At 38.4% G+C, this 24,128-nt stretch overlaps 1 pseudogene; it reads left to right on the forward strand.

Moving 5' to 3' along the window:
- LOC148122844 (olfactory receptor 5L1-like) overlaps positions 1 to 24,128 on the forward strand; it is a 52,521-nt pseudogene extending 28,393 nt beyond the window's left edge.

The raw sequence follows: 24,128 nt of genomic DNA on the forward strand, positions 1-24,128 counted from the left end.
CGGGGCTGCTGATCCCAAATGGGGCAGAGCAGATGAATAGGTTCCGGAGCCAATATGGTGGGTCCTCCCCAGATCTGGGTGGGAACCTGCAGCCAGATTCCCTGCCCTGTGAGGTCTCTTGCAGCCCTTGCAAGTCCTTGGACCAAGATGCAGGCCTTTGAATAACAGCTCCGTGGACTGAATTTGCTCAGAGCATTAGGAATAGGGAGCTGTATGTAGAAACATCTTTCTATTCAACTCCTGTGTGCTTTTGTGCTTCCATGAAAAACAGGTTGCCAAACTCGGAGAGGCCTAGATTCCCCAATATCTTCTAGACCTTCAGCACTTTGCATTTAATCTCTACCTGTAAGATCCATTTGATTAATTTTGTGAAGGTTGTAAAAGGCATCTAATGTGTTGTGTAGCACTCTACTACTCCGAGTCTCACAAAATAGAATTTAGCTGGGGAAGGACCCAAAACCATATGCTGACTAAGCCTATTAGAGATGCTAGAATACACATTTGTTCACCAGGATTTTCAAGACATTTGACACCAAATCATTACAAAGAAGCCCCCCACCCCTGTTTTACAACCAGCTTCTAGACCCATCCCCATATATCAAAGAACAGGCCTCTAAGCTGCTCAAGGAAGCATTACAGGGTCACAACCAACCTTAAGGCCTGGTATGCCATAAAGTTGCAGTTTTCTTCTTGAGAAAATCATAGTTCTAACAGATCCACAGTAAGACAGCAGGTACAAGTATTTGAAAAGTAGAATACTGTCGTGTTAAGGAGTGACCTGATCAAGCAAGGTTTTCATTTAGGCCCTCGGTCTGGGTGGTGGAACAGCCTGAGTCCTAGGCCTTGAAAACTTTTCCTATGGCCTGGGGTATTGATAATACATCAGAGCTCCTTTGAAACCTGGAATATGTTTGGGACCAGGGCCTTTGTGGACAGGTTGCTTCAGATCCTGAGAATCCAACTCTTTCCACCAGATGGAGCTATAGTTATCAGTCCCAAGGCTACTGTAGGCTTAGTAATTAATGTTTTGAAATACTCTGCCCCCCTTGTGTAGCATTGCTTGATTAGCTTCCACATGAATTTGTCCCACTACTGACTTCAGAGAAGCCTCCCATTTCCTTCCATTTCCCTACTGGAACTAGTAAAGTTGCTATTTTTTCTTGAGAAGCTAACTTGGCATGGGACATAGCTTGTACTAGACCTCCCCAGTCCAGCTTTTATCTTTCTACTTTCTACTTGTCTTTTCTTGCTCATACCCTGTGACCTTCACTTTAACCCCCTGCCACTGAAGAATGACCTGCTGTTCCAGGTCTCTGAGAATATCTTTGCTGTACAACTCTCCCATCTGCCTAAGTTCCTAGACTGGCAAGTTGCCTGTCTCTACTTAAATTGTTCAAATGGTAACCTGGAGTGTGAACCTAAAAGACACTTAAGGATAATGGCATATGTGGGATGAAAAATCTATCTAACTGATTTGAGCATCAGTTAGAGATGGATGCATATCATCATTAGAGAGAGTAGATTTTTTCTTTGTTAAGTATGTGAAGTGATTTCACACATGTTAATATTAATTAATTTTAGAATAGCTGCATTTCCATCCCATTAGAAAAAAAATGTTTCTGCGACAAGCTTTCCTATGTTGACTCAGGTTGGTTTGATTTCAGTCTGTTGCTCTCTAGGGCAATGACCTTGTTGTCCTCTATATTACAGCTTCAAAATTCTTAAGTTAAATGACTGTGACACCTCAGAGTTTTAAAATTATCCATTTGAGTCATGTAGGGGACTATCTAATGCCGTCACAAGAAAAGGAATCACGTGTGTAACATTGCTTCTGTCATCAGACCAAAATAGGAGAAATAGTTTATTATGTTCTCTGTAGGGAAAACAGGCTAGGAAATCAGCTGCCGGAGTCACCTTTATGAAGTAGGACCTGATTGTGGTACGGTGTGGGAAGTGGTGATTTTGTAATTTCCCAGCATGTTTTAATTTATGTCATGTAAATGAAAACAGACCAGATTGTGTGGGTGTGCAATTTGTTAGAGTTATCTTGAGCCAATGAATAGTGAATTTCTAATTAGGCAGCTCTGAATATGTAAGTTCAATCCTGCTTGGCACAGTTGTGTCAGCTCAAAGGTTTGAGAAACCAGCCATTGACTATAACTCTGTGTCAGGTTACAGACATCAGCAGCCAACATATACATATGGGCAATATCAATCTTATTAATGACATTCCCTCTACTAGGGAAGAACCTATTCTTTTTCAACATCAATATATCTAAGTTTTTGGTTTTTAAAATACATTATTTTTATCATTTTAAAATCACTTATGGGTATCATTTTTAAATATTTTCTTTAAGTGCATTATGCTCTTATCTCCATTTGTCCTGTTTTCTAGTGTTCTAGGTAATTAATAGTCTTATTCCTTTTCTCTCAAATGATGTTGATTATTGCTTTCTGTGTTGAGCAATGTCTCCTATAGCTTAGGCTTGCCTCATGCTATGTAACTGAGAATTGCTTTGAAACCCTAATCCTGCCTCAGTAAGTAGGAAAAATGGACCAGTTAATGGGTGTCCTCAAATCACTTTGACTTTTATTGGGAACTTAAAAATGAAGAGAGACCTGTGTAAAAATTGAGTTCATTGACCAACTATGAGTCATAGTGAAGAAAGTGAGAGGCAGGTCAGAGGATGAGAGCGTTCCTGCCTCAACAGTAGATGAAATTAGCAATGCAGAATTAGGCAGTTAATTTTAGATGTTCCATTAATGTCCTGATGGGTCATTTTGTATGGTCTACAGGCCAGGGTAATCAAAAATCTGGGTAAAGTATTGACCTTATCATGAAACCAACCTCCTATAATTAAAGTATTTCAACCGAAATTGAAGATCCGAGTAAAATGTTATGGCCCTGTCTAACAGTACTGTTATTTTTCTGGTTTAAGATATTCATCCTTAGAGAAAAGGTGTGAAAGAGCTCTAGTCTCTGGACGACATGGCCATAAAGCTTGTTTCAGCTTTTCAAAATAATTTTTGAGATTATATCTACATCATGTCCACATTCTCTTTCCTGCCTCCAAGCTCTACCATGATCCCTCATTTTTTTTTCTAATTCATGGCCTGTCTTTCTTTAACCACAGTTACTGTGTAAATGTAACTTTTGTTTGTCTGTGGGACTTCCCAGCAAAGGTTTCACTACACTGGGGATTGAGTGTGTAATGGATTTTGCACACAAATAACTGTGTTTTGGATGAGGAACAGGATGTGCTCTAGGAGAGTGGAAGAATGTCTGTTAAAATACAAACTTTCTAGACTAGGGCCCTGTCTACTAGGCTAGAAGGACAGAGCTGGAAGGACTGTACTGTCTAAATCATTTAATCTCTGGTCACCCAGTAAAGGAACTGTTAATATTCTGAAGCCCAGCTGGGTGCCAGTAGCCCATTAGGGATTCTGGGGTAACCTAGCAATCAGAAGTCCTTTGTGGCCCATGTGGTCTTGGAAACTGCCTGGACTCCCAGGTACCTGCTCTGACTAACTTTGCTCCATTCACTGCCTTTGCACACAGCATTGGAAGCAGAGAGCTATGGGTTGAAACATCTTTGTTGTTCAGTTTAACGTGCTTTTTTTACATCCATGTGAGCAGGTCTCCAAACTCAGAGAGGCCTATTTTCTCTAGTATCTTATAGAAGTTCTGCACTTCACATTTAATATTTAGGTGAAAGATCCATTTGTATTTAATTTTGTGAAAGTTGAAAATAGTATCTCTTACTTTAGGTAGCATTCTACTTCCTGTGATGTAGAAGAACAAACTGGTGATATAAAGGACTTCCCAATGCTTAGGAAATAGTGACAGAAAGTAGAATTTAACTAAGACATGAATGCCTCTAAAATACCCCAAAGATAAGTATATGCTATTGAGGACTGTTAGAGATTAGGATGCTAGGATACACATTTGTTCACCAGGATTTTCTAGACATCATTGCTCCAAACCATTACGAAGGAGACACTCCTGATTTACAACCAGGCAGTAGGCTTGTCCACATATCAAAAACAGGCCTCTGACAAGCTGCTCAAGGGGGCATTACAGGGTCACAGCCAACATTCAGACCTGGTATGTCATAAAGGTTCTGTTTTCTTCTTGAGAAAAGCATAGTACTAGTAGATGGACAAGGGGACAACTATTTGACAAGGAAAACACTGTCATGTTGAGGGCTGGCCTCATCAATAAGAATTTCCCTTTATGCTCTCACACAGGGAGAAAGAATGTGCTTGGTAGAACCAGAAATTGTCAGACACCTAGACCTTGGGAGCTATCCCAAGGGACTGATGTTTTAAGAATAAAAAGGAGCTCTTTCTCTACAACCAGGAATATGTTTGCAGTATAACAGTGGTCTGGGTCCAAGGCCTTTGTGCAGGGTTTGTTTCAGATTCTGAGAACCCTATTCTTCCTACCACATGGGGCTATGTTTATCAGTCCCAATGTTTTTGTGGGCTTAGTCAGGAATGTTCTTGAGAAACTCTATGTTCCCTTATGTAGCATTGTTTGATTGGCCTCCTCTTGTGTTTGTCCCATTGTATGATACTTTCTGCTTACTTGAAAGAATTTCCCATTTCCTTCCATTTTTCACTGTTCAAACACTAGAAATGCTGGTCCCACTACTTGTGAGCCCTCAGACTGCCCCAGCCATACAATTGTCACCCACATTTAGAGGGCCTAGTTTGGGCCTCTGCAGGTTCTCCCACTATGAGTCCAGAGTTAGTGAGCTCCCACTAGCTCAGGCTAGCCAGCCCAGCTTTTATCTTTTCTACATTATGCGTTTCCTATCTCTCTCATCCCTTGGCTCCTCCACCTCAGGATCCTGTCACTGAAGAAGGTCCTGCTGTTTCAGGTTATTGGTGTACTTAAGAAATAATTTTGGTAATTTCTTTGCTCTGTCAGTCTCCCATCTGCCTAAGTGTTAGACTTGCAGTCTTCAATTCCTATTTAAATTGTTCAGAGTGTAACCTGGGTACTGAATCTAAAAAACACAAGGATGACAGTATAGATGGAATGCAAACTCTGTTCTAGGGTGGCTCCCCTTTGAGCATTAGCCAGAGATGAATATGCACTATCATTAAAGATAATTTCCTTATTAGTCTCTAAAGTATATGAAGTGATTTCTCCCTGACAAAGTATGTTAATTCTAGAAAAACTGCACTTCCAGACTTTTAGAAAAATTATTTCTAAGACAAGCTCTCATAGGTTAACTCAGGGGACTTTGATTCCATTCTGTTGCTCTGCAGGGCAAAGACCTTGCTGTCTTCTACATTACACCTCCAAAAGCTTAAATTAAATAATTGTACCACCTTAGTGTTTCAAAATTAACTTTTTGTGTTAGGCAGTTGAATATTTCAGTACAAAAAAAGGGATTTGCATGTGGAGCATAATTTCTACATTCATAACAAAATAGATGGAATAGTTTATTGTGTACACTGCAGAGGAAACAGGGTAGGCAGTCAGCTGCTGGAGTCACCATTATAAAAAGGGGCCTGATTGTGGTTGCGGCAGTGATTTTATTATTTCCCAAAATTTAATAATTCGGGTCTTAGTGAATGAAGACTGACCAGACTGACTTAGTGTAATTTGGGAAGGTTGTCTTGCACCAAAGAATACTGAATTTTCCATTAGGCAACACTCCTATGCAGATATGCTCATTCCTGCTTGACACAGTTATGTAAACTCAGAGTTTTGAGAAAAGGCCTTTGACTGTAACTGTGTGTCCAGTTACAGATCCCAGCAGCCAACATGGGCATATGGTCAAAATCAATCAGTCTCTTATTATTAAAGCTACATTACATCCTCTAGAGAAGGTCTTGCTCTTTTTCAAAGTCAATATTGCTAAGCTTTCTTATCTTAAAAGTAACATTATTTTTACCATTTTTAAATGTCAGTTATTGGTATTATGTTTTAACATTTTCTTTAAGTACATTACCACTTTCATCTGTATTTGTTTCTATTCTCTAATGTTTCTAGGTCATTAATGTTTAATTCCTTTTCTCTCAAGTGCTATTTATTATTTATTTCTGTTTAGGGCAATGTCTGCTGTAGCTTAGTCTTGCCCCATGCCATATAATTGAGAATTGCTTTGAACATCTAATCATGACTCAAGTTTCCAGTTCTGGGAAGACAGTCCTGAAACTCCTTCTAGTTTGGACGTTAACAGCTCAGTGCAAAGGAAAAAATGGACAAGTTAATGAGTATCAAGCAGTCTCTCTGGCTTTTTTCAGAGGACATTCTAATGAAGAAGACCCATGCAAGAACTGAGTTCACTGACTGTGAAACTGGGGTAGTGACAGTACAGAAAGGGAGGGGCAAGAAGGAGGTGAGAGCCTCTGTATATGTGTTGATTTTATTAGTTAATGAATAAAGCTGTTTTGGCCAAAGGCTTAGCAGAGTAAAGTCAGGCAGGAAATCCCAACAGACACATATAGAGTAGGTAGAGTCAAGGAGAAGCTGTGTATCTGATAAAGGAAAGGAGAAGGTCGCCCCCCAGATCCTTACCAGTAGACCACAGCCTTGTGCTGATACACATTGATAGAAATGGATTTATTTAAGATGTAGCGTTAGCTAAGAATGTACTTGAGCTATTGGTCAAACAGTGGTGTAATTAATATACTTTCTGTATGATTGTGAATGAGTAGTCTCCGTTTGAACTTTCCTGCTTCAACAGTAGCTAAGATTAGCAATGTGGAGTCATGTAATCATTTTGATATGTTCTATAATTGTCCTGATTGGCCATTTCTTGGGGTTCACAGAGTAGAGATTCCACATTCTGGATAATGGACTGATCTTATCATGAAGCCAAATTAGTTACATTAGTTCAACCTATATAGAAGATCTGGGAAAATTCTGTGGCCCTGCTTAACAGGACTATTATTTTCCTGTTTAAGATGAATAGCCTCAGATAAAAAGATGTGAATAATCCTTGGTTTGCTCTGATACAAATTGCTAGTCTCTGGGAAACATGACCATAAATTCTGTTTTAACTTTTCAAAAATAATTCTTTGAGATTATGATTGCATCATGCCCACAATCTCTTTCCTGTCTATGAGCAATACCATTGGATGGCCTTTGTCTTCTAATCCATGTCCTGTTTTTCTTTAATAATAGTTACACAGTAATAACAGTTACTATTTGAATGAGACCTGTGTTTGGCTGCAGGACTTTCCAGCTGTGAAGCAAAGATTTCAGATACTACACAGTCAGTGTGCATTGCTTTGGAAGAGGAACAGAAAGTGCTCTAGAAGACCCATTAAGGTCCTGTCTGCCCTTATGTTGGAAGGGCAGAGCTGGGAAAACTCTGCTTTCTGTGTCATTTGATCTGTGATTGCCCACTAGGGGAGCTGCTGTTGTTCTGAGTCCCAGCTGGGTGGCCTTAACTAGCATGGGAGCCTGGGAAGGCTTAGCAATTAGGAATACCAGTGGGAGGTAGGTTTCAGGTTTTTTCCAGGATTCTCCTCTGGTTCTACTGTAAGGGAGACCACAAGCCATGATAGAGTGAGTGTGGGGACCTCTGACACCCAGACCAAGAGGAGCAGTTCTGCGGAGCTGTCAGAGCTTCTGTGACTTGGATAGATCATGAGCCAGACTGTGGTTCCATTGATCCATGTGATGACTTGGGCAGTAGCCCTTCTTCACTGAGACTTCCTGAGTGTTGACTCTGTAGGGAGGGGAAGACTGCTTCACTGGCTATGGAAGGCTGTATGTGTCCAGTGTGTATACACAAGCATTGCTTTAGTGGGAGGCAGGAACATAGATTGGAAAACTGAAGGTCTGGTTTCTTGGAGTTCTGAACATTGCACTCCACTTTCAGAATTGTCTTACAAGTATTACAAATAATTTAGAAACTGATAGAAAGAAGTGTTGGGAATTATCCTTCAGTAATATGTGATTAGAATGCTTTAAAATTTCTAATACCAGTCTTAACTTGATTCAGGGAAGTTCAGTTCCAGGGGAGAAAAGAAGTTTCTGAGCTGTAGAGATATTTCAGGTTTGCATGTTGCTGGGCAGGTGGATAGGGCAGATTCCACATTGTGTGCCATAATCCATATCACAGGGCATAGGCATTACATTATTCTACACTGTTTTGTGATTGGACATCAGTTGGCTGGGTGTGCCTGAAACCGCAAGGGGACATTAGAGTTTGCAGAGCCATAGAATGAGATTACTTCCATTTGCTAAGGGAACTCTAGAGCTTGTGCCCTCTCTGTTTGAAAAAAAATATCAGTAGTTGGAGGATGACACTTCAAGGGTCAATTTGTGTTAATTTTGTGGGAGTTGTAAAGTCTGTGTTAATTTCTACACACTTATAATTATAGGTGGTTGGGCAATGTTGGTCAAGATCACACTTTTCCTGGATGCGTTTCCTTTGGTTTTTTGATTAAAAGTTGACTATATTTTTTCGATTATGGTCTTGGCTCTTTCTATCTCATTTATTATTTCACAAATTTATACTTATTCTTGATTTTTATAGCTAAGTAGTAAATATAGAAGTCATATGGTGTCAATATTTTTTCATAATCCTATTTGGCATTCTGAGTCATGTTACGTGTCACATTAGAATCAGGAATCTTCATAAATTTTTGAGAATTTTTTTTGGATTGTATACATTTCATGTTGCAAATTTAGCAAGCGCAGCATCTTAATATTGATGAATCATGTTTCCATGGTTCATTCATTTACCTCTTTGATGGGTAAAACATTGTTAGCCAATTATCTTTAAGATGTGGATATAAGTTAAGGTGCTACTTCCCAGGATTGAGGAAAAATGTGTGCACTCCCCAGATGCTCTCTCTCTGGGTGATTCCCATGGGACACAGTGGAACTTGGTCTTCTTGTTTCCTGTTTTGTGAGTTTTTTCCCCTTATAATAAATAAAAATGTAATTGTTTTATCCTTTAGTTTGCCTGGTTATTTCTACACCTCTTTGTTTATTTAGATTTTGGTGTTAATCTGTAAAAGACTTATTTTATTAGATAAAAAGTACTATTGGGCTGGGCAAGTGGCACAGCATGTAATCTTCTTGGAGATTACCTGAGTTTATTCCAGTATCCAAGTTGGGAGGCTCATAACCACCTGCTACTCCAGATTCAAGGGATCTGACACTCTCTTTTCTTGTGTGCCTCCTGTATGCTCAAGGAAGACCTTCTGTATCCCACAAACATATACAAAATGTGGGAATAACCTTGGTTTCAAAAGCTTTGTGACTCTCAAAACAATTAGAGCAAAACTTTCAGTGTATAATACAAATTATACACTGTTTCTTTAAAAATTTGTTATCTTGCATTTGGTTTGGAAAAGTTTTATTCCCTCACTCTGATGCAGATTTACAGGCAATCATCGGTCATAGGAAACAAAATGGTGCCTAAATGATCCTAATGTATCATTTTCTTTATTATAAGAGAATGATATCCTTTTAGAAATCAAAGGCATTATAAAGTCTATAAAGTTTAAACATCAGAAAGCTTCAAGTAAATCTCTCCAATGTTGGTGGAGCAGCTCTCCTTGCCCAATCCATTTCCTATTATCAGAGGAGCATAGAACTGGAGTGCGCCTGATGAGTGCTGATCAGGGATTTCTTGTGGTTTAATTTTGGTTAGAATATTGTCATTCTTGTCATATTGACAATGTCCTTTCCTTTACAGAAGCGTCTCAGTTTCAGGAGGTTCCAATTATTAATTGTTGTTCTCTGTGTCTGTGCTACTAGAGTTATATTTAGGAAGTGGTCTCCTGTGCCAAGGTATCCAAGAGAACTTCCCACTTTCTCTTCAGTGAGGTTCAGTGTGGTTGGCTTTATGTTGAGGTCTTTGATCCATTTATACTTGAGTTTTGTGCATGGTGATAGATATGGTCCTATTTGCATTCTTCTACATGTCTATAGGCAGGGGAGAAAGGAAGAGGAGTGGGGAAAATACATACCTCCATTAAAAAAGCAATAAAACATAAAAGAAAATCTTGTTAAGGGACCATGGTGTGTGTGTGTGTGTGTGTGTGTGTGTGTGTGTGTGTGTGTGTGTTTGTGTGTGTGTGTGTGTGTGTAATATGTCTTTTTGACTTGTTTGGTCAGTGGTGCCATCTATGTAGCTGATGTTATTAATTATCTAATTTTTTGTTGTTTCTCTGGAAAATGATAGGTGTTCACCCATTTTTTTTCAGAAAATTTACTATATTATATTATGAGTTCCTTTACATTTTTGTTGGTTTGGGAAGTTCTTGGCATGCCTGAGTTTTCCAGTTGTTACTATTTTCATGTTTGGGTTTTGGCTACTTAAGTGGTTGATAAAGTTACTACCTTGGTTTTATGTGTTGAAAACCTTCTCTTATATTAGTGTCTTGATAGGGGAGTTCAGCCAATCATATTCTGTTTTGGGGGTGTGCCACCCTCAGGCAAAAGCCTGCCTATAAACCTAGCAAGTGCGCTCCGCTAGTTCTCTTTTTCGCCTGGCTCCTGCGTCCAGACAGATCATTTGGATTCTGGTGTAAGTTGTTGTAAGTCTTACTTCTGTTTATTAAAGCTGTATATTTTGTATCAAGATAGTCTGGGGATTTTTCATTACCAATCGCCCTGTGGCTACAGTGTCTCTGTCTGAATTAGCTTTAGCTGTCAACAAGATGTAGCCTAGAGTCATCCAAGTGGACATCAACTGAGGCTTTGCCCAAATCGGAATTGCTAGTTACTATATTTGTGAGAAACTGTGTTGATTGATGACTGGTATGGGAAAGCTTTTCCACTGATGTTTTATCTTCCTAAGAAGTGCTCCTGAGCTAGGTGAGAGATTTAAGTTAGGATAGGACAGTGACCAAACAAGAGAGGAAGTCAGTAAATAAAGTTTCTCTGTGGTTTTTGTCTTTACTTTGTAGCTTGAGTTTCTATTCTACGCTCCCCAATTAGGGATTGTATTCTCTCAGTATCAGAAAAATAAGCGTGTTCATTACCTGAGATGCTTTTGGTTAGAGAACTGAATCACAGCAAGAAACAAGCAAGTTAGACCAAAATGTAGTATGCCAAAACAGATTTTGTTGCCAGGTGGAATGTGGGAATATTGTCTTTTGGAGGAATGTGGAAGATATTAGGACTTCAGATGACAAAAATCATAGAAAGATTCACACAGAAGCTTAATCAGCTATTTTTGTAGGACTAGGAATATGGGAGTACCGTGCTTGTGGTCATAGGATTTAAATGGGAAATAGACTCCATGATAATTTAGCTAGCAGTTATTTGTATAATATTTTGCCCCCAAATCATTCCTATTTTCTCCATTACTGAGAAATTGAATAAGGTAGAATTAAAAATTAATTGGCTGATTTCTTCAACAAAGTATTGATTTTGTTGGGTGTAGACTCATTTGGGTCTACAATGAAAAAGAAACAAGTGGTGCAGAAAGAAATGAAAAGTCAGTTTCATACAGAAAAAACAGCACTAGGTGGTTTCAAATGGCAGTACTGTGGTGAAACAGAGGCAGAAAGTTTTAGAAAGTTTTACATAATTAAAGAAAAGGCCCTTCTTGGCATTTAAAGTCTAAGAAGGTAACATAAGGTAAGACTCCCGTCATGTAAGCATTCAGTTTGTGGAAGAAATAGGAAACTGCTTCCTAATGCAAAAAAGCAACTTCATACAGAACCTGCAGTAACTCTGGTCCAAGCTTAGTAGTGTCCTTTACAACTTAGAAGGCAGGTTTGGGGGAATCGTCCATGTTGTACTAGTTCTGGAAACAAGAAAGATGCAAAAATTATATTTCATAAATTCTTCTTCTCTTGTTTCAGTTCAGCACTGTTTCATGCGGAGTCACAGCAAGGAGACTGTGAGAGTTCATTGCATGAAACTGTGAAGATGAAGTCAGTGTTGTATTTTGAGATGATAGGATGTTGAGATATTTAAGCTATGAGACATCTGCCATGGAGAACTGCAAACAGGGAGTGGAAGTAGCAAAGGAGGCACAAGTGTGAAAACTTTCAGGGATAGAGTTATCTAAGTCCTTTGAGAATGAAGCCCCACCTGTCTGAGACAGCTACAGGTTATGTTATTTGCCCTGTGGAATTTTAGTCTTTCCTGGTCCAATCTTCCCTCACTGTGTTAAAAATCCTTTCCTTTAAAAAAAAAAAAAAACAAATTTATTCTTGTCTCATACAATACATCCCAAGTACAGTTTTCCCTCACTTCACTTCTCCCGGCCCTCTCCACTGTTTCTCTCTCCACCATATCAACTCTGCCTCCATTTCCTGTCAGAGTAGAGCAGATATCCCAGGGATATCAACAAAGTCCTGCATAACAACTTACAATAAGACTAGGAACAAACCCTCTCACGGCTAGTTAAGGCAACCTAGTAGGAGGAAAAGGGTTCCAAGAAGAAGTGAAAGAGTCAGAGACACCCCTCCCCCCATTCTCACTATTCAGAGTCACACAAAACCAAGCTACACAATGATAACATATATACAAAGAATCTGGTGCAGACCCCTGTAGGTTCTGTGATTGCTGTTTCAGTCTCTGTGTGCCCCTACGAGCCCTGCTTAGTTGATTCTGTGGGCTGTATTCTCCTGTATTCTTCAAATTAGGAAAATTTTTGACTATAAATTTTTTGAAAATGTTTTCTGGGACTTTGAGATTCTTCTATTCTTATTATTCTTAGGTTTGGTCTTACATCATATTTCCTGGATGTTATGTTTCAGCAGATTTTTGTATTTAATACTTTTTAATCAATATATCCATTTCTTCTATCATAACTTCAAAACCTGAAATTCTGTGTTCCATGTCTTGTATTCGTTTGGTGAAGCTTGTCTCTGTAGTTACTATAAGATTACCTAGATTTTCATTTCAAGAATTCCTTCAGTTTGCTTATATTTTTCCATTTTCAGGTCTTGAACAGGTTCATTCATTTTCATCAACTATCCCTTTGTTTGTTTGTTTGTTTGTTGACTTTCTTTGAGGAAGTTATTAATTTTCTCTGATTCTTTAATAAGAGATTCACTCATTTCCTCTTTAAGGACATATCTCATCTTTATAAAGTTGGTCTTAACATACTTGTTCTTCACCTCTGTTGTAATACTCAGGGCATACTGTAGAAGAATAGCTGGATTCTAGTAGAGACATATTGCTCTGGCTATTTTTCATTGTGTTCTTATGCTGGTGTCTAGGTATCTGGGTTTAAGGTGATTGTGGTTCTAGGTGCTGATTTCCCAGGTTGTCTTTATTGGATGGGTTTTTATTTCCTTGGTTTCTATTTGCTCTTTGGTGTTCTGGTCTGTGTGACCTATTGTTGAACAGGGGTTCTCACCAAAGTTGGGACTGAAAATCTTACAGTCTTCTTCTGTAAGAAGAAGTGGTGGCCATTGTCCCAGAAGGGAATATCTGCCACTTTGTGACTGCAAGAAAATGGTTTGAAGAGGGAGCCTGGGGATAGTGTTGAGGGGACACTGAGAGACTGGGGCAGGTATGTGGGCTTATAGCCTACATATACTTCTGGCAGAGAGTGTGTCCTTTGTTTTAGCAAACGATCTCCACACATGTTGGAAGCCATAACACGTAGATGAAGAGGGATGTGGAATTAGGGCTAGTATTGGGAGATTAATGAAAGAACAGAGGAGGTCCCCAGGTGAGCAGCCTATGTGGATTTCTGATGGTTAGCATGGTTCTAATCCAGCAGGGATTCTCTATCTCAGTTTGCCTACCCGTTCTTCTGGCCATTGTGGCCTGCACTTAAGCAGAGGATATCCATCCGCTTTGGAGGTGGGGACATGGCTTTAGAAGTGGTAGTTGTAGGACTGGTGGGGATTGTATCTATGGGAATTAGGGAGTGTGGAAGTTTCATGGGCTGGTGGCCTCCATACCTGTTCTTCTGATTGGTGTGACATGCATATGCACAGGAGATGTCTGCCTGAACTGCAGGTTGAACACAGCCATATTCCCTTTTTCTGAATGGGAGTATATTCTGTGCCATCATAAATTGGAAATATTTAATTTGTTTTTTTTTTTGATTTTACAAGCTGTGAGAGTAATGAGATTGCCCTTAGTGTCAGAAGAGACTTTGGACATTGGCACTATTTGGGTTGTTACAGATTATGAGGATCATTAAACTTAGACTAAGTGCGTTTTCATTTTTTTTCTTTTTTCTTTGTATTTGTTTTTCTTTCATGCAATACATCCTGACTACAACGTTTTCTTCATATACTCTTTCTAGGCCCACTACTCCATTCTTTATTTCCCCAAATTCACTAATTTGTTTCCCTTCAGAAAAGAGGAAGAATATCAACCAAACAAACAGTGCAATAAGACTAGGCAGAAACCTTCATATCAAGGCTGGACAAAGTGACCCAATAGCAGGAAAGGGGTTCCAAGAGAAGCAAAAGAGTCAGAAACACCATGACTTCTAAAGTTAGGAGTCTCACAAACACCCTAAGCTAAACAACCATGGCTTGTATGCTGAGAACCTGGCACTGAGCTATGCAGACTTCATTAATACAGCCCAAAAGGCTAGCTATTATGGTTGCTCCAGGATTGTAAAAAAAAATGCCACAGCAAAGTCAGGGCTTTAGGGAACTTGTTTATCTAAGGGTGTTTAGGAAAGGAACACACACATTCTAATGGTAATTTCTTTATTCTCTCATTTGCTCTGTTCTCATCTAAGCTTCTGTCTATTTTCTCTAGATGACTCCTGCATCTTCTTGGTCTCAACAGCTATATAACCCAATAGTCTCTTTTCATGCTGGATGTAGGAGCTACATTTTAAGGTCATCCTTTGATAAGAGGCAGAGCTATCCTGATACATACAAGTAGCAAAGCTCAACTTCTTAATTGGCTGTGAAGTGTAGCTGCACATCAACAATCAGTCATTATGTTACCTAACATTTTGTGATTAGCAGAAATGCTGGCTTTCTAGAAGTGCTTACAGAAAGAGAGTTGTGTCATAAATGCTTTGGTAGGGACATAGGTTTGCCTTAATTTTCTTAATATTAGAACATTATGCCCATAGGGCATTCTCCAATAGCACAGTGACAATAAGAACATCTTTAAATTTTGAAATATATTTTCCTATCTTTTGTGTAACTTCTGGTTACCTAAGAATACCAGCAGTCCTCATTAGGAATTACAGAGTCAAGTTATTTTCTATAGCTTTGACTAGTCATGATATATTTTTATAAATTGAGGTCAGGAATTGGTGCAAGGACTAAATCATTTGCCAGCTAGCAATAATTGGCCTTTTTTTTGTATTTATGACCTATACAGATAGCTCAGTATGTCCTTGTGAACTAGACTTCTATTTCTGGGAATGTATATCTTAAAATTTGTTAGCAAGCATCTGCTCTTTATTTAAAGTTACTTTGAAATATTAAATCAGCTAATAAAATACAGTTGTCTTAGAGCTTGGGTTTGTAACTATTTTCTTCTTTCAGCATAAGCTATGATATAAAACAGCTTTCAGGTATGACTCACACTCCTTGTATATAACAACAGACATAGCTTTGAAAATTATCCAAGTGTTATTTCTATTCATAAAAATTGTACAACTTAAGAAGACATTGCCTTCCCAACCTTAACAAAGATATACATGTGCCCAATATTTGGAATATATTTATGAGATAAACACACAGGGAGGGAGGGAATTCCATACAATATACATAGTAGCAACGGCATGCAGGGAGAGAGCAGAAGTAAAATACATTCTGGAAACTGCATTCTTCTGAGCCTTGCTTGAATGAGACATATCCATCAGAGAGATAATCCTTTGGTGGACTGACACCTGAACTTCAATTACCGTCAGCTGCACATCTGATAAAGTTTTTGTTATCAGCACTCCATGATTGCTACCTCAGTTTCTCTGAGCCCCCGTGAACCCTGTTTAGTTGACTTTGTGGGCCTTGCTGTCTGGGTTTTCTAAACCCCTCTGGATCCTACCATTCTCACCCTCTCCTTCCGCAGGATTTCTAGAGTACAAGTAATGTTTAGGTAGGAATCTTTGCATATGCTTCCATCAGCTGCAAAAAGAAAACCTTGATGACAATTGGACCAGGTACAAGTCACTGAGTATAGGAGATTATAATTATGAATCATTTCATTGATTTTCTTTCTTGGTCAGATGTATTTGGTTTTACATTAATTCTCTAAGTCATCAAGGTTCTGGTTCCTAGCCATCCAGGCATTGTCTTTACTTCTTATTCCATGGTTTGCTGTGTAGCTGGATGGGAAGCCCATGGTGTCCTCTCCTTTTCCTACTCCCCTTACTTATTTTTCTTTTTTCCCAGAGTTTTCCTCCCATTTCTTCTCTCTGCCTACCAGCCCTGCCTATCATTTCACATCAAGATTTTGGCCATTCAGCTATTTATTAGACCAATAATATATCTAATACAGACAAAGTTTCATGGCTTCACAAATGCAACACAGAAGAATAGAAAACATCTTTGCATCAGTAAAGCAAATGTTCCACAGCGTAAACAAATATAGCACATCTCATAATAATATTCCACAACAGCCTGGGTTGCATTTTGAGACCACAAGATTTTCAGATACCTAAGCTATGAGACATCTTTCATGGAGAGTTGGCTACATATAGGGAGTAGAAGTAAACAAAGAGAGAGATGTATGAGAAGTTGCAGGGATAGGGCCATCTAAGCCCTTTCAACCTGAAGCCCCATGCATCTGAAACAGAGCTACAGGATTTGATGTTTGTCCTGCTGTGCTTTAGTCTTTGCTTGGTCCAATCATCCCTCACTGTCTCCATTTCTGTTTTTTGGTACATGAATGGTATCCTGTGCCATTGTATGTTGGAAAGATGTAACTTGTTTTCTGAAATTACAAGATATCGCTGTCTGAAGAGACTTTGGACGTTTGAACAGTGTATAGACCATTGCAGACTATGAGGATCACTGAAATAACTGAAAGCATATTCTTCATGGATGACAATGAGCCAATAGTGATTTGGGTCAGAATGTAACTGATTGATTGTAAAACCCACCAGACAGGATGATGTATTTGAACATGAATCTCTCCTAGGTGTCTTTCTTTTGATTACTTGTGAAACCTTTAGTAAGAGGAGCCTTTCTGGATAAAATTCATCATTGAGGGTGTGATAGGAGTCTCTGTAGCCCCGACCCATTTCCTGTTTTTTTCTGTCTACTGGATTGTGGTTAAAACTACTCAACCAGCTTCCTGCTTTTGCTGGCATGCCTTCACCACCATTATTGACTCTCTCTCTAAGTCACATAAGATACAGTAGAAGCAATTGCTGTTTAGTGCTAAGATACTTTGCTTGGTAACTTGTTGTTTTAATTTCTTGGTTTGTTTGTTTGGTTTTGAAGACTAGGTTTGTCTGTGTAGCCCTGGCTGTCCTGAAAGTAGCTCTTTACACTAGGCTGGTCTCTAACTCAGAGCTCCCCCTGACTCTGGCTTCCAAGTCTTGGGATTAAAGTTAGGGCAAATTGTTAGAATTTTTGTTTTTATGTCATTGGATGATGAACCTGGAATGTAGGTTTTTGTACATGTCAAGCACATACTGTTGTACTCAGCTTCCCTCCTTATCTTGAATTTTATAATTTTGTAGAAAGTATCATTCTGTTTTCCGAGATGGTATGTATTCATGCCATTAATACTGGCTGAGCTTTTTGAGTCATTGGGTTACAAGTGTATTACCTTCTTCCTGCCTGTTGTTTGTTTTGAATATTTATGAACATGAGTATTTTACCTCTATGTCTGGCTATGCATCACATGGGTACCTTGTCCTCATAGTGATCAAAAGATGGTCTCAGAAACTCTACACTGGAAATAATGGATACTTGTTGATCCCCCACATAAGTACTGACAATTGAGGCCACCTCTATGCAAGACCAACAAGAGTTCTTCACTACCGAGTCATTTCTCCTACCCTGTGTTGATTAGCTATAGTCAACATTTATATTCTTAACTCTTTGTAGAAGCTTCAGTAAACACCTGTGAGTTCTTTCTATCTTTTGTTTGTTTCACTGATTTTTGCATGGGAGACGGGGTCTTAATATGTACTTCTAACTGTCTTGGTCCTGACTGCATAATCTAGGCTGGCATTCAACACAGAAGCAGGTAATACTTGCCTTTGCCTTCTGAGTGCTGGAGTTAAAGGCATAAGCCAAAATAACCAGTTTATCCATCTTATTTTTCTTTTCTATAGTTAGTTTTTCCATACGATTTCTTTTACATGTATTCTGTACTATTGATCTGTTTACTTTTCTCTTGATGTTTGTTAACAGATATTTCTCTTCCAAGATGATATCCCATTTAAGGGTACAGAAATGACAGAGGTGACCCTCCAGTTTACCTCTAAAGTGACTTGGTAATTACATTATCATATCTATGTCATAGAATTTGTGTGGGGAGCACCAGAATTATATGACTATCCTGTTAAAGAATATACATTTACAATGTTGTCAGTATCATACTTTCTGTTGTAAACATGTCTGGGATATTTTACAATGCTGTGACCTATGATGATGTGCATTTCAACTTCACTTGGGAAGAATGGAATTTGCTGGATCCTTCCCAGAAGAGTCTCTACAAAGACATGATGCTGGACACCTACAGAAACCTCAGTACTATTGGTAAGTCTGCATTTTTCTTCGTGTTTTAAAATAAGGGTACAACTATTCCTTGGTTATTGATGAGTCTAGTTTCTTTGGAATGTGAACTGCAGTCTGGCTTTCTTTCCTTTATGTCTAAAAGCTACTTATGAGGGAGTACATATGATATTTGTCTTTCTGGATCTGGATTAGCTCACTCAATATAGTGTTTTCTAGATCCATCCATTTGCCTGCAAATTTCAAGATGTCATTTTTTTCCTGCTGTGTATTACTACATTGTGTAAATGTACCACATTTTTCCTTATCCATTCTTTGGTTGAGGGGCATTTAGGTTGTTTCCATGTTCTTGCTATGACAAACAATGCTGTTATGAACATCTTGTCCATGTGGTACAATTGAGCATCCTTTTGGGTATATACATAAAAGTAGTATATCTGGGTCTTGAGAAAGGTTGTTTCTTCTTTAATAGTCAAGAAATATTAAAATTTGACAGGACAATTGTTCTTAGATATTAATATTGTCTAATAATTACCCTTTCTAGTTTGCAAACTTTACTATTTCCTGGCAAAACAGCTGTATTGATCCTGTCAATTGTCATTAGATTCTGTTTTTGACAAAGTTATAAAAAGTCTGGTTGATCTCATTAAAATTGTCACAGAACTCAGTCTTTCGGGAACCCTTCGAACCCTAGCCTGTTTTCATTCCTAATGTCTATATCAGGTGGCCTGCTAAGTAAGAGTGGGCACTTATACCAAGCCACATAGCAGAATATATTGTCCGTGTTCGAGGATACAGAAGCATAGTCCTGAACTTGTCTCATCCCCAGCTCTGTGAATGGCAAAATAAATCTAAAATTTTGCAAATACCAAGACTAGAGATTCCAGTTAAGTTCTTTAGAAGAGCTACTTATTGCCTGCCATATGCCATGTCAGGTTCTGTTTAACCAAATTAGACCTTACCCAATAGAAACAAACTGTAGACTGGCCACAGTCTTAGGTCAGCCTCATACACCCTGATTTCAGCCAAAATCAAAGTCTCTAACCTTCAGACTAGTCTTACAGGTTATAGCCCTCTATCAGGACAGGCTAGCTCCAAAAACAAAAGTTCAACACCACATACTCCTCTAGGATGGTGCATGTATTTAAACCTCTGATTGCATGGGTGCCTTCAAGAAATGAGTCAAATCCTGCAAAAATTTCTGTTCCCCCATTTCGCCCTATATCACATGCACCTTCCTAACCAGAGTTAAAGACCTCCCCCATCAGACATGAGATCTGTATTCACTCCCACTAACATGACCACTTCTTAGAATTTGTTATCAAGACCAGATCTTGAAACCAATTAAAATGTATTGTCACTTATACTTATACTGAGACGTGGATGTCACTTCCATTTGAAGTTGCACATTATTTATGAATTTAGGAATACATATGTATGTTTATATATATATGCACATATACATGCAAATACAATTAATGAAGGATAGAGGCACTGAATTCAAAAGAGATCAAAGAGTATATGAGGTTTGGATGAAGGAAAGATAAAGGAGAAATGATGGAATTACCTTATAATCTCAAAAAATGATAGAAAATAGAGTTTACCTATTATTTAAACACTCTTCCTAGCAGAAAACTAACATTATTCTCATTTCTGTGCTTTTGAGCTGCATCTTTATTTGGAATGAAGCAGGCATTAAAGTTTTCTACGAATTTGTGTGAGCAGAGAGCACAGATCTTGAGACTTAGTAGTACTGAGAGACTCTCAGTCTTCAGTTGGCATGAAGCACCTCAGAGTATAAAATATTATTGAACTTGAAGACATTATTATCAATTTACTCTTTTGTTTTATTTGAGCCTCTGAATCTCTTTGCTTTATTCCTTTCTTTTCTTATTGAAAATTTTTTTACATAACCTATTTTGATTATGTTTTCCTCTCCCCCGATTTCTCCCAAATATCTCCATCTCTCTCATTCAACTTTCTCTCTCTTCTCTTCTCTTCTCTTCTCTTCTCTTCTCTTCTTTTCTCTTCATTTCTCTTCTCTCTGTCTCATATATTATATATAAAATAATCAAAAGCATAAAACCAATGTATCTATATATATAATAAAATATGCATTATAATATATGCATGAAATAAAAATCTACAAAACAACCACCAAACAAACAAGCAAAAGATAAGATAAAACCTTCACCATCAACAAACAAAGCAACAATAATAAAAACCTTGCAAAAATGGAGCAAAATATCCACAAAAATACTAGCAAATTTCTTATGTAAAGGACAACTATTCATGGGATAAGAATCTGCATTGGAGTATGGTTGAGATAGACAAGGAGACTCTATTAAAGGAAACATATTTTTTTCTTTGCTGATAGATATCAATTGCAAATAGATTCTTCCTTAGGGTTGGCACCATCTGTCCCCTTCCCTCTCTCAGTGCTGGCAGACTTAAATTGAGCAAGTTCTGTGAATGTTACCACAGTCTCTATGAGTTCATGGTGTACATCAGTTCTCTTTTATCTGGAGGACACTGCTTCCTTGGAGTCATCTACTATATCTGAATCAGTGAATCCTTTTACCTTTTCTTTGTAACTCTTTGAACACTCAGGGGAAGAGTTTGATGATGACATTATATTCAGTTCTTAGTGGTCCAAAGTCTCACAGACTGTATATCAGGCAGTGTTGGATCTCTGTGTTTATTCCCATCCACATCAAGAAGAAGCATCTCTGTTGAGGGCAAAACCATTCTTTGACCTATGGGGATCGCAGTATATGTTTAGGAGTCATTTTATTGCTATGTTCTTTAAGCAGAAAGATACAAGCAAACTTTCCCATAGGGCCATGACCTATGACAGTGTCAGTTTTTTACATGATTTTAATCTTGCTGATATTTTTAAACTCCTCCCAGACCCTACCCACCTCGCTACTCACCCATATTCACACCCTTTCTCTCACTAGAAAACAAAAATGAATCTAAACTTAAAAATACAATAAATAAGATAAAAATAAGCAAAGAATAGAACAAAAAATAAGAGAAAAAGATCTCTACTTCCCACAATTAAACCCCCACAAGATAAACATACAGGTGACATTGATGATTTTCTTTATTTTCCAATACCATGCAGAATATCTTCAATACCGTGAATACCATGAATGCTAGTCAGTAGGGGTAAAACTTCTACTTAGCACCCACTAGTGGATTCAATTTTTTCTGTTAAATTAATGTTACCCTCTTCAATAGTATTAATTTTTCAGCTAACTTTTGATTTTCAATGGTATTAATCCTGCATACTAGCCGTTCATTATTACCCAGCCGAGACTGTATCATTTCTAAAAGTGCCACATTCTTTCTTAAGGATATAACATGAAGAAAAAAACTGAATCCCAATATCCAATAAAGGGATTATCACCATAAACATATAAGCCTTGCAAAATACAATCCATAGTATTAGCAAAAAGTTACTAAAAGTTGCAATGTTAATGTAGTCTGCCATATTGATTTATTAATTACTTGTTATGAGATCCAGTAAATTGTTTTAGGTGTAATTATCTTTATTGTCCAGCAGATGTTTTGATTGCAGAGTTGAAACTGCAATGATGTAACTGGTCCCGACACAGAGGGTCCTGAGCTGCATTAGTTTCCTGACTTGGTACTGACTAAATACTGAGAAATATGCTTTTCTTGACAAATAAAAAGCAATTAAATCAATTACATACTCAAAACAAGAAACCCAGAACTCATGGGCAGTGAGCAGAAACTGGAAACTGCACAAGAAATGCCAGCGACAAGAAACATGGCAGTTGGTGTGGGGGGACATACATGTGCTTGGGAAATTTTCAAGGCACCTCATGCAGTTAACATTGCTGTGACAGTGGTTGTACAAACAACTGCTTAGGTAAAAGCAAGCCAGGCAGGCAGGGTTGGGAGACCTTCTGGGTTGTGGACCGGTTAGGTCCTCAGGCCGTCCACCAGGTAGGCGTGGAGTCCAAATAAGCATGAGGTGCCAGTTGAAGAAGAATGCTTTAAATGAAGTCCCACACTAGCTCAGAATTGAGATTAAAAAAAAAGTTATTTATTTAGGGGCAGACTCACAAATCACAACTTTCTGATGTAAGGGAGAACAGCAACTGAATCCCACAGCTGGATGTGTGCTTTATATCAGCCTTAATAGTGTAAGAGGCCACACTCAATGGGTCAGTAACTTTAAAGCTACTGGCAGTAAGAATTTCTATAGCAATAAGTGAGTACATACAATTTTTGTCTTTCTAGATATGAGTTATCTCATTCAGAATGATTGTCTTTTCTAAGTCCATCCATTTGCTTTCAAATTAAATGATTTAATTGTTTTTAACAGCTGACTATGACTCCAATACATAAATTTAGTGTCTTTTCTTATCCTTCCCCTGATTGAGATACATCTATATTTCCACATTCAGACGATTTCAAATAAAGCGTATGTACACATAGCTGAGCAAGTGTCCTTGTGGTATGATTGACCACCTTTTTGGTTATCTGCCCAAGAGTGGTATAGCTTGTTCTTGTGGTAGATTGTTTTCTTCTTTTCTGAGAAACCACCATATTGATTTTCAAAGTGGCTATATAAACTTGCACTTCCACCATCAACGGAGGAATATTCACTTTGCTCCACATTCACCACAGCAAAGTTGTCACTTGTCTTTTTTATCTTAGCCATTCTGACAAATATAAGATGCCATGTAAGGATCATTTTGATTTGATTTTCCTAACAACTAAGGATGCTTTACATTTCTTTGTTAGGAGCCACCCAGAGAAATCGCCATTACAAGGTGGCACAGGTGGTCCTGCAGCTTGGAGGTAATCAAGTCCATATTTGGTATTGCCATGTGGGACTGAGCGCCCTTTGCCTGCACATGTGCAATTGAGCCTTGTCCGTGCTGCAAGTCTTTGCAATGCACTTCTTTGGCATGATTGAAGTCTTAATTCTAACAGTCATGGCCTTTTTACCGCTATGTGGCCATCTGCAGGCCTCTTCACTACATGGTCATAATGAACAGGACAAAATGCCACCTTCTAATGTTAGCAACTTGGGTGGGTGGAGCAGCCCACTCATTTCCCCGTTTCCTATTGCTATTTTTATTGCCCTTTTGTGGACCCAATCAAATTGACCACTACTTCTGTGATATTTTTCTCTGCTTAAAGTTGCTTGTACTGACACATACATCATCGGTGTCCTTATTCTGGCCAACTCAGGTATCATCACTTTAGTGACCTTTATGGTTCTATTTGTTTCTTATGTCATTATTTTACTCACTTTAAGAACTCACTCAGCAGAAGGAAGATGCAAAGCACTGGCTACATGTGCATCTCATGTCACTGTTATAGTTTTACTCTTTGGGCCAGCAATCTTTTCCTATCTTAGACCTCCTACCACTTTCCCTGAAAATAAAATATTTGCTCTGTTTTATACCATCATTGCTCCTATGTTCAATCCCTTAATAAACACTGAGAAACACAGAGATGAAAAACGTAATGAGAAAAGTTTGGCGTTGGTCTATAATTTTAAGGACATATACAATTAA

This window comes from Myodes glareolus, chromosome 2 (assembly GCF_982192425.1).
Source record: "Myodes glareolus chromosome 2, mMyoGla1.1, whole genome shotgun sequence".
Classification (NCBI taxonomy): domain Eukaryota; kingdom Metazoa; phylum Chordata; class Mammalia; order Rodentia; family Cricetidae; genus Myodes; species Myodes glareolus.